Raw genomic sequence first — 11815 nt, forward strand, 5'->3', positions numbered from 1 at the left:
ATATAATTTTAGTCAAATCAAGTTAAATAAAGGGTGAAATCTATGACAATTATATAATTTTATATTTTTACTAAAATAGTTTATAAGTACGATGATAATATCAAAGGATATTTAATTTTACTATTATGATTTTTTTAAATATAGAATAAAAAATTTAAAAAGAAACTATAAAATATACCCTTTAAAAAAAATTATGTTGTGCTTTAAAGTGAAACAATGACATTAAAATAATAAATTACTTAATGATCACCATGTTGATGTTTATAGGAAAAATAATAGAAGATATATTACTCATACATATTAGTTATTAATGATAGTTTGTGAATGTAATAATTAAAGTATATATCTATACTTATCAATACATTACAAAAATCTTGTCGTTAAAAATGTAATATGGTGGGAGCTTGAAGAAAATGGATTCTATAAGACCAGATGAATTGAACAAATTATATTGAAGATAAATAATTTTTAATCATATATTAAATTCATAAACAATGAAAATTTTAGAAAAAATGAAATGAGGTAAAAATACTTGCATATTATTGGTTACTATGTTCAATGCTAATTCACTAATCCTCGATAGTCAATACAATACTACTAGCCTACAACAAGTACAATAAGAAACAATAATCTCATAAGTAATCAAAATTAAAGTTTGAAGTTCTCTCTTATGTTAAAGATTTTACTCTTAAATGTAAAATATTAAAATTTGTCCACTTGAATTATTAAAATTTTGTCCATAAACATTATTGAAGATTATATTCCCACAAGATGCATTAATGTTTTTTGATGAAAATTTATATAGATCCTAAATGGATTAAAATAATATATAGAGAGAATAAACATTTGTAAATATTTTTGCACACAACGTTATGCTTTTAAACCAAAAATAATAATGAAAGTTTGAATTGTAAGCCATTTTTTATTAAATTTTGTTCTTACTATAATTTATAATTAATGTCATATTTGTGTAGTTGAATAATTGAAGTTATGATTTTATGGTAATGGTAAATTTGTATGCAATGTCAATTTTTATTTGATTTTAGAAGGGGAATTTGAAAGATCTTATAAGATGGAATAGAAGTTGTGTACAAATTCAATATATATTTAACTATCAGCATAATTATTGCATCCCTTTTGGGTGCAAGTTCTAGTTAGTTCTAATTCAAATACACATATAAAGTTGTTAAGGAAAGGCAAAGATTGTTGTGATGATTTATCTCTATTCTTGATGTTTCAATCACATGCTTCTTTTAACTATACTATAATCTATGTTAAATTAGCATATTTTTCAAAATATTTTTTCACTATAATTTCACCTATTGATCTACTATAGCTTGATAAAGTAGGTTGGTGTTATGTTTAACATGCATAATACAGCTCGACTAACTCAATATTTTTATCAACTAATGAACATTTCCGATTTTAAATAGTTAAAAATAAATATAATTCTAGCATGCAAAAAAATGATTACATAAAAAAAAATGTTAGTTGCACCATCGCTGATACCATCTTGTACTCATGGCAGTAGGGATAGAAAATTTGTTAGAAAACCCCTTCAAGTACTTAACCCTGTCTTTATATCTTTTGTTTATGAATAGTACAACAAGAGCTACAATTTAACTGAATTCTAATGAAAGTACAATGACTGTCATAGTTGCTCAAAAATTATGGTTGAACTGGCTATGCCATCATTATTCTTTGTATCCTTACAATGGTTTTGACTCTAGATGCTCAACTTGTAATGAGCATAATATTAGACTATTGGTTGTTCATTTTGACCGTCAAAATGTCAAGAAATGAACAAATTGTCATTCAATTTGGCCTTCATTCATTCCTCTAATCATTGTACAATATTTGTGGTCTGACCTGTTCTCATATAGCGTCTCCTAAACTCAATGTATGCAATTTAGAGTTGTTTGAGTATCTGTATGAAAACATGTTTGTGCTCCATGTGTGGGAATTTAATAACAATCTGAGATGTATGCAAAATCATATGTGAAACTGCAAACCAAAAACCATACTAGAGCTCGACTAACCCGACATTTTTTTATCAACTAATGAACATTTATGATTTTCGATAGTTAAAAATAAATATATTTCTAGCCCCTACATGCCAAAAAAAAAAAATGATTACATTAAAAAATTGGTAGTTTCACCACTCAAAATATGTTTCCACCATATTATCATAGACAATGCATCTTACTAAAGCTTAATCAACCAAAAAGAAGTTAGTAAGAGTTTATTTTAAGAAAAAGCGTATTTGATTAATCTTAGGCCCATTATGATTAATGAGAGTAAATATTCACCCAATAGTATTTTATCGTTGCCATGTTTGCTTCTTTTTTCTCATTTGCACTAGACTTTTTCTTGATATAAAATTTTGTAAAGGATACTAATTAAGAAAAATGTCTAAAATATATATTGTATATATAGATTTCAACTCATTTTAATCACAATTCTAAATTGTATATTGTATATGATATATTGAAATTAGATTATTTTCAAATTTTTGTTGCATTTTGATCTATTTGATATTTTTTATAAAATAATATTTATTTAATGCTTAAAAATATTTAGAAATTTATTTATAGAAATAATCAATAATTATATTGTTTATATTTATTAATAATTGATATAAAACATAATATTTAGTTATTGTACTGAATTATAATAGCTTGGTACTTGTGATATTTCTAATTATGTGTCATTTTTTATTCGGATTCATTGACTCATGTTTCATGAGTAGTGAGTGATTCACACATGAATCCATCTCTCATGAATAAATGGAACATTTAGCACTCATTAGATTTAGGTGATGTTCATAAAGATTAAACAAAGGTGGAAATATTCCTACTTGCAGCCTTGAACTTATTTAATCAATGAACTTTATCATGACTTTAATTTAAATAGTAATAAGCGAAATTATGTTAAGAGAACATGTCAGAAAATTTCACGTAATTCTCAAAACAAACACACAAATATGATGCTTGATTAAGCAATATTTACTATCATGCTCCTTTATTAATTAGTTTAAACATCCAACAGATCTATAAAACTGATCTCAGTATGAAATCAGAACACTTTTGTACTATCGACTACCTACGTCTTATTATTGGCATCGCTGCCTTATTCTCACGACTTAATTACGATACGCACTGATAGAGAAGGCAAATTAACATCGGAGATTCGACCCTGGGTCGACGTTGAGTTGCTGGCAAAACTTCTGATAGTAATTCACCCTGCTGCTCACAGTTGCATCATTTCCACCGCCGCATTCCATGCTGTTAATAGCTTTAATGGTCCCTCCGAAGCCTTGCCCAGACGTGATTGCTGTGTGGCACTGGCTGTTCACCATCCAAAACCACACCGCCGTCTTAAACGAGATGGTCGAATCAGTCCCCACAATCTCTGGATTGTTCAGCCCGTCAAACTTAAGGTAGTTTCCTGCCGCACCGTAGTTATAATTCCTGTCATCATGACCTTACATTAGTAATATATTGGCTACGCGGGATTCCAATATCTGATTGATAAGAGGTAGAAAAAGTAGGAATTGAAAATGATCATGTTTACTGACCATGAGAGCTGAAGAGGGCCTCGGCCATGGTAACTCTTGCCAGCAGTGCAGGGATACTGTGCGTTTGAGGAATCGCAGTATATGCTGCCTGGGTTCTGCTCTTCGATGAAGCAAAATCCTTTTCACACGTACAACCTCCTTTTCATTAGTAATAGTAATAAAACAAGATAACAAGAAGTCAGATATTGTAATATTGGACATGGAACTACCTCCAGTCTCGTGGGCAGCATTAGCGATGTGCCGAAGGCGTTGAAAGCATTAGCAGCATTGATGAAGGAATCGTAGGTATAAAACCCATTTCCTGCACAGCCACTGGCAGCTCCCCCAACTATGGAGTTGAAGGCATCAGATGAAACGATGGAAGACACTTGACAGACTCCCACATCGACTAACGCAGATAAAACAAGCAGCAGACATGCAGAGGAGCACCAGAAGATCTTCATCATGCTCTTACTGTTTTCTGTTGCTACCCCTCCACTGGCTAACCTATTTATAACGAGCGTAGTCTACTTACGTGTATTGCACGGTGACAGACGTTTTTGCGTAAAATTCACGGAGCTTATCTACAGTCAAGTCAAGAAACTGAGCTCCTCTTTTTCACGGAGCTTATCTAAATTCACGGAGTCAAGTCAAGTCAAACGTGTGGTGTTTTTTTAAAGCACAGTTTATCAAAATGAAGAAGTCCCCGAAGCTTAACTAAACTTATCCGCTTAATATGATCGATGATAAATTGATGTAATATACAATGTTAATCGATATCTAGATTTTGATAAATTATATAGTGATTCTGGGCAAACTCTGTCCAAACATAGTTTGTCGGCATTGAAGAAAATTATCCGTAAATACGCCACTTCTAAAAAAACCCTTGAATTAGGCGGAAGAATGAGGTGGACACCAAACTTTTTGACTGAAATGAACAGCACATCACTTTAGAAACAAAAGTTGTAGATGATTCCAACTTCCATTGCAATCCATTGAATGACTTTATTTCTTTAGTCGCTGTGGATAAACCTTAGTTTGCATTTGAAATGCCAATACCTCTACGCATTGAAAATGCAACCTTTTAGAGCTATAGGGATTTTATTTAACTATATTAATCTCGTTTGTTATTATCAACATCTTATATTTACCATTATTTTTATAATTTCATATGTGTTCACATCAGATACATACAAGAGTGTCGGCGGTTAATATGTAAATTTAATATGCATGCGAACAAGAGTCTCATTTGTATGTTTTTTAAATATTTTGAATTGTTTTGATTATGGTTTACTAAATAATATAACTTAGTGTGATATCAATTTTGGTTTTATAAATAATGCTTATGCCTACTTGTATTTATGTTTATGTATTTGACCTTTATATATTCTTATATTTATTTATTTCAGTATTGTTATAGATATTTTGTGAGTTATTCATTCAATGCATTGCACTATGTTTCATTCTTATTATTTTGATTTATATTTTGTAGTATTATTTATAAATAAATAAAATAGAAATAATATAATATTGAATGATGAGCATGAGTTCATTATGCAATTGTTGTTGCAAGTCCTTATGGTAGGGAGGTTCAAAGTTTGAACTATAGGAATTGTATTCAGACCTGACTAATGTAAGTTGGGGACAAGAGTCAAAAGGAGTTGTTGTTTAGCAATGGTTGTGGGAATTGGGAGCAATCATTGGCCAAGAAGGGCATTGTGCCAAATAGTTATTGATAGAGATGAAGATGATGATGTTCACGGTGATTGGACTACCAAACTTTCATTGGGCTAGGAGTGCTTGCAAGCTTTGTGCTAGACTCATGTTGGGTGAGTGTCTTTTGTGCCCCTCAAGCTTGGTATTCATATAGGGCTTCCATGCTTGTGGGTTTGTAGTGTTGGTTTCAAGTACTGAGACCCCCCATACTTTTGGCCTCATTGGTTCATAGCTCTAGTCCAAACCAAATTACTACTGATAAATTTTTTTAAAAAAAAATTGAATCCCTTTATATTAATAAATAACATCATTTTAAATGATTGTGTGTGTGTGTGTGTGTGTGCGCGCGCGCATATCTGTATATACATATACGTATACGTATACGTATACGTATATGTATATATATATACACATACATACATACATATATATACATACATACATACATACATACATACATACATACATATATGTGTGTGTGTGTGTGTGTAATTTTCATTAAGAAGATTTAAAATCATACTATAAATGTAAAACTTTAGAATTATAAAGGATAGAAAACAAGTGATCAAAGTAGATATCAAAATAGCCAAACAATTTCTTAAACCAATGCTATGTGTCGTTGTATTCATAGGCTTGTAGTATGGATGAGATTCCAACTTAGTAAGAAGAAATTCGTCATCCTTTGTATAATCCTCCATGAAGAGTTGACATCCAAATTTTTTGACATTACATGATAGGAATGAGAATCCTACTTAGAGGGCCCATCTAAAGGCACTACACAATTTGAGGAATTACATGGATTTACAATTGAAAATCTACCATAAGTTGGAATAAGAACTAAAATAGGTTGTTGAGCTTCAAGACTACCATTGAACTTATCAAAAGAAGTCTCACATATCTCAAAGAATAGAGTTTCTAGAATGGACAAATATGATTTTAGACCCCTACAATTAATAACTCAATGCTTACAAAAAAAATTTGATTCTTAAAAAGAGATTTTTTGACTAAATTGGAGGAGATAGGTTACAAGAATCATTGACCCCAAGACCCTACAAGGGGCACTGCCCCTTGACCCCACCTAGGACACTACCTCAATACCCCACAAGGGGCGTTGCTTGTTGACCCCTAGCATGGGGCACTACCCTTAAATCCCCATAGAGAAAAAAAAAATATGGGGGGAAATTGCATCGAATTAAGTGGGGAAATATTAACCTCTGAGTTTGATTAGGCTGCACATAACAACATTATGTACAACTTGTTTGGTGAAGACTAGTAGAAAAATAGTAAACATAAAATAATGCTAGAGATAGTTGATAGTACATTTTCCATACATCTTGTTGGCGAGAAGGAATTAATGTCAACGAGCATCAGATTTGACAGAAGACTTGTCCACACACCTATATTGGCATTGGGAAGTATTTGTATTATTTTGGAAAGATTACTTTTGTGTTGTTACATGTGGTATATTTTACTAGCAACCGATTGTTTTTAGGAATAGTATATTTTATCATTGGAAAATGTAATATTAATGTGGTAACATGTGGGAAATAAATAAATAAATTATTTTAATAATGATTATGAAGGTGTAAACACCTTAGTTTGGACCTCTGTAATTATATGTACATTGGAGAAGCTCTACCAAGCTAACCTAATTAATTATTTGTAAGAGTGTATATAGGAATGTTGTTTTCCTTACTTTTGCATGTGGAGGATGCAATTAATGATGATCAATATGTTTATGGATGTGAAATTTTATGCTAGACTATTAGAGTAGAGTGGTGATGATGTTAATTTATTGAGTTGAGCTTCAAAGAAATTGTTTTGGCACTTGTAAGTTGTAGATCAATCAGTTCATGATTTTTTATAGTTATCCTAAAGGTTTATCTTTCACACTTGCTACAACATTTAGGAAGTGGGTCTATTTATTTCCTTTTACCCTTTAATAGGGTTGGGACATTTTAACAAGGGCCCAAGTTCTCCTAACATGGATTTATCCTCTAATAAGGACTATTGTACGAAATGCATTGTATTTGACTCCTAACAAAGTCACATCTTTTTACAAGGAACTTATATATTAGTATATTATCTTGTGGGTACCATCCCTTGTTAGGTTTTTCATCTAATCAAGGGTTTCCCTATTCAAAAATTTATTGTGCTATGGCATATGGCTTCTTATAATTGTGCATCTTTGTTTTAACTATTGTCTTGGAGATCATATTTATAAATTTGGTTTTAATTATATTTGGTCACAACTATTTCACCCCCCATAATTGATTTTAATTATATTTGGTCACAATTCATTCACACCTCTCCCCCCACCATACTTGTGTGTGGAATTTACTTCTTAACAGATCCCACTATAGTTGATTGGACTCTTTTGCTAAACTTAGACATTAAAACAAACATTTTGAAATGAATCTAAAAAATTTTAACCTAAAATTGCTAAACTATTAGAAAGTTGAAGATAACACATACTTTTGATTTGTAAAATCTTCTTTGAAGATTCTCTATGTATTTTTAAGAAATAAAATTAGAATCTATTTTTTTCACTATTCCATCTTCTTTGATAAACATTTTTTACCAATAAATTCCATTTTTAAAGAGTGATGTGTAGCATACAAACATTTTTTCTACAATGGATAAAAAAATAAAATCTTTTGAATTTAGGTTTTTAGGACCAACACCTAAAAATTGTAATTCATTAAATCATAACATTATATTAAATAATCTTTTATTAACTTTTTATGTCAAACTAATTATAATTTAGACATAAGAATGTGTTCTAGCTCATAAGCATGGAAGGGGATAGGAAGTAAAAGGACAAGCATAAATAAGAGTACATGAATGTACTTTTCAACAAAGGAATAAAGTATCTCTCTCTCTCTCTCTCTCTCTCTCTCTCTCTCTCTCTCTCTCTCTCTCTCTCTCTCTCTCTCTCTCTCTCTCTCTCTCTCTCTCTCTCTCTCTCTCTCTCTCTCGATGTGTGTGTTGGCTTGATGAGATAGTCTCTCTCTTTATCCATCTCTCACTTATGCAAACGAAGAAAAGAAAGTTCAATGTATTTATGAACTTCAAGACAGCAATATGCATAACTAATTTGAAAAAGTAAGTATATTGGGTTATGTTCTTCACAAAGTGTTGTAGCTATTTTTGGATTTAATAGCTAGAATTAATCTCTTATCAGTTTTTTACAATCTTGTAAAGAATTTTAAATTACTTAGAGAGCATGGCTATTTTATTTAACCTACCAATGACTCTAATTAAATATATGCCTCTAATGAAAAGTGTAGGATATGATACATTTCCCTTTTAACAAGTTTTATAACACAATTTTGTCTTCTATCCTCTAAGTGTCAATGCACATTTATTTTTATTTGAGTTAGTTCTACGTAGACTTTTAGTTAGTTTTATTTTTGTTTAGATATATTTAATAGTAGTATTTAGGTCTAATTTTGATCTTTCAAGTCTCTCTTCAATTTCATACCCAAGGAAAATTTAAATGAAATTTCCATTAAAATTTTAATGGGCAATAAAATTGAAGGATGCAAGGATTATGGTAATGAGCAAGAGCAATGATGGTGATACTATAATAAGCAGGAGCAATATGGTGATACTCTAGGGTTTTTTATGGGAGAAGGGGTTCTAGAGGAAGGAGATGTGAACAAAATCAACGAAGAAGATGATGCACAACCTGCAACCTATTATGTTTTGGAATTTTCTCACCCCTAGCTGGTCTACCACCAATGGGGCTACCATTTGTGGAGCTAACATTCCTTTTCCTACATTGTTCTATTTCTGAGAGCTATTTATTTTAGTCATTTTTCTTCTTTCATAGTTTTGGTGCTCTCTCTCTCTCCTCTCTCTCTCTCTCTCTCTCTCTCTCTCTCTCTCTCTCTCTCTCCTCTCTCTCTCTCTCTCTCTCTCTCTCTCTCTCTCTCTCTCTCTCTCTCTCTCTCTCTCTCTCTCTCTCTCTCTCCTCTCTCTCTCTCTCTCTCTCTCTCTCTCTCATTTTTAAATGTTTGGTCTAATTCATAATCTCCTATTGTGGTATCTCTCTTTCTATCAAAGTTGTTTTGGTCTAATTCATAATCTCCTATTGTGGTATCTCTCTTTCTATCAAAGTTGTTTCTATAAGAGAGGTGGAGTATGGTTCACTAGTAAGTTCAGAGAATTCATTCTCCTCTATTCCTGCCTTATTTTTTTGAGGATATGCATTGAGATTTTGTAGGGCCTAGTCTTCCTCTAATCCATATGTTCTATCTCTATCTTCCTCTCATGATGGACTATTGGGAGGGGAGGGTCCATTATGGCTATAGGGAATTCATCTAGCTCCTAAGTTTATTTTGGATTTTTTTGTGCCCCCCTTTATTCTTCTATCGTTAGGTGTAGAGAACTTGATTCATCTTTTCTTGGGATTCTCTGACGCTTCCTCCTCCCTATTGTGCATATGGGGGATTTTTATCATGTTTATGATCTATCCTTTTTATCCAACTCTTCTCAAGTTCTTTATAAGGTTTATGTCATTAAGTGGGTCACTTGGGGGTTTCTTTTCATCCCTCTTTAGCATGACTACATATTCTAGAATGTTTTCATAGGGGATCTCCATCTCGAGTCTCTTTATAAATCTCTATTTTTTTTCCATTTTTGGGCTCACTTAATTTTCTTCTTGTAATTTCATTTCTTTTTATTTAGTTTTTTAGGGTTTTAGGTGGTATTTTGGTTCATTTTGGTGGAACCATTTCATTCTTTTGATGTGTGCATTAATGCTAGATTTTATTGATTTCTCCTTCATATGAGTTCTATTAAGGAGGAGTCTAGATTTATCATGGTGGGTTCTGTTCTAATAGTTGGTTAATGCCATTTTGTTTTTGGTTTCCCCCTTTTAGTGAATTATCCTATGGAGGTGGTTGATGTCATCTGGAAAGAAGTTTTTGGTGGCAATATTTTGTCTTTCCCTTTTTATATCACCTGAACTATGGATTTTTTTTGGCATTTCCTTCCTCTTTCTCATATTCTTCTTCTCTTTTTCTTCTTTGCAAGGAAACTTGCAAGAAAAAATATAATCATTTTCACATAACCCATAATAGATCTGAAAATGAATTCAGAATTAAAATCCACATGCACGAGTATAGATAACATATCCACAAAATGTGATACAAGATATACCCTAAGAAATCCTCATTGAGGAAAAAACCCAACTTTCAAAAGCATCCATCACCATGTATTATTCAACAAAAATACCATTATAATACAACTGTGGAAACTTTCAAAGCCATAGCCACTACTGAGCAAACTATGTGAACAAGCGTGAATCCACACATCCCATGCCATGCTTCCAACCTTCACAAATGTTCTCTTTGGCTAACTTGTCAAGCCTTGGCTTGCTCGACTCTTTCCCTTTTTGCCTTCTCATACACAACAAAAACTACCCTTATGGTTGCTTATATAGTAGCAAGTCCCACAAAACCTGTACTTCTTCTTCTCCTCACACCAGAGAGGGTGGGAGTGGGGGTGGAAGGAGAAGAAGAAGTGCAAGGGCCTTCTTTACAACCAGTCCCATAGTAGGCTTCTCCACTTCCACAGTATCCATATTGACTGCAACATAGCCTGTTACATCCACAATTTTGACACAACCCCACATCGGCAAATGCTAACAAAACATCTTCCCAGAAGATCTTGCTTTTACTACTTTGTGTATCCATCATGGTTCCCTTTCTGTGTTTATTCTCCTCCATTTGCTACCCCTATTTATAGCGTGTATTGTCTACTTGCGTGCAATACATGGTGACATACCCTTTTTGGCATAACTTTCACAGAGCTTTACGAGTCAAGTAAGCAAAGTCCCACAAAACTTGTACTTCTTCTCAGAAGGAGTGGAAGAAGAAGAAGAAGTGTAGGGGCCTTCTTCACAGGGGCCTTCTTTACAGCCAGTCCCATAGTAGGCTTCTCTACTTCCAAAGTATCCATATTGACTGCAGCATAGCCTGTTACATCCACAATTTTGACACAACCTCACATTGGTAAATGCTAACAAAAACATCTTCCCAGAAGATGTTGCTTTTACTACTTTGTGTATCCATCATGGTTTGCTTTCTGTGTTTATTCTCCTCTGTTTGCTACCCCTATTTATAGCGTGCATTGTCTACTTGCGTGCAATACATGGTGACATACCTTTTTTTTCGTAACGTTCACGGAGCTTTACGAGTCAAGTCAACACGATAAGTTAATAATATTTTGAGGCAGCTACTATTATTTTCTTGCAAAAATTATTTCGGCATGCTACGATTGTTTGACACAGATCATCTTGAGACGTAAAATGAAAAGATAGTTAGGCATCATCCTCTTCTTGGGGATGGATTTTCTGTTGGTGTGTTTTGTTAGATAGATAGCTCTTTTTGGGAAATGGTGAAGTTTTAATGGTCAGGATTGTTTGCATTTTGGTAGTTGAATGTAATTGTATAAAAGGATGTGTGCAAAATGTTAATTATTGTTAGTTGGACAGCTATTTACTTCTGACCCGAAAATAGCAATAGTATTTATGGG

At 32.5% G+C, this 11815-nt stretch overlaps 1 pseudogene across 1 annotated transcript; it reads right to left on the reverse strand.

The window, feature by feature from the left end:
• Positions 1 to 2984: 2984 nt before the first annotated feature.
• LOC149565446 (endochitinase 4-like) lies at positions 2985 to 11007 on the reverse strand (annotated as a pseudogene). Its single transcript, XR_016362045.1, has 4 exons — positions 10764 to 11007; positions 3787 to 3944; positions 3578 to 3695; positions 2985 to 3470 (listed from the first exon to the last, which is right to left on the reverse strand). The product of XR_016362045.1 is annotated as an endochitinase 4-like (transcript).
• Positions 11008 to 11815: the final 808 nt, after the last annotated feature.

The sequence above is a fragment of the Cupressus sempervirens genome, chromosome 3, assembly GCF_028749045.1.
Source record: "Cupressus sempervirens isolate cs-2001-9-10 chromosome 3, ASM2874904v1, whole genome shotgun sequence".
Classification (NCBI taxonomy): domain Eukaryota; kingdom Viridiplantae; phylum Streptophyta; class Pinopsida; order Cupressales; family Cupressaceae; genus Cupressus; species Cupressus sempervirens.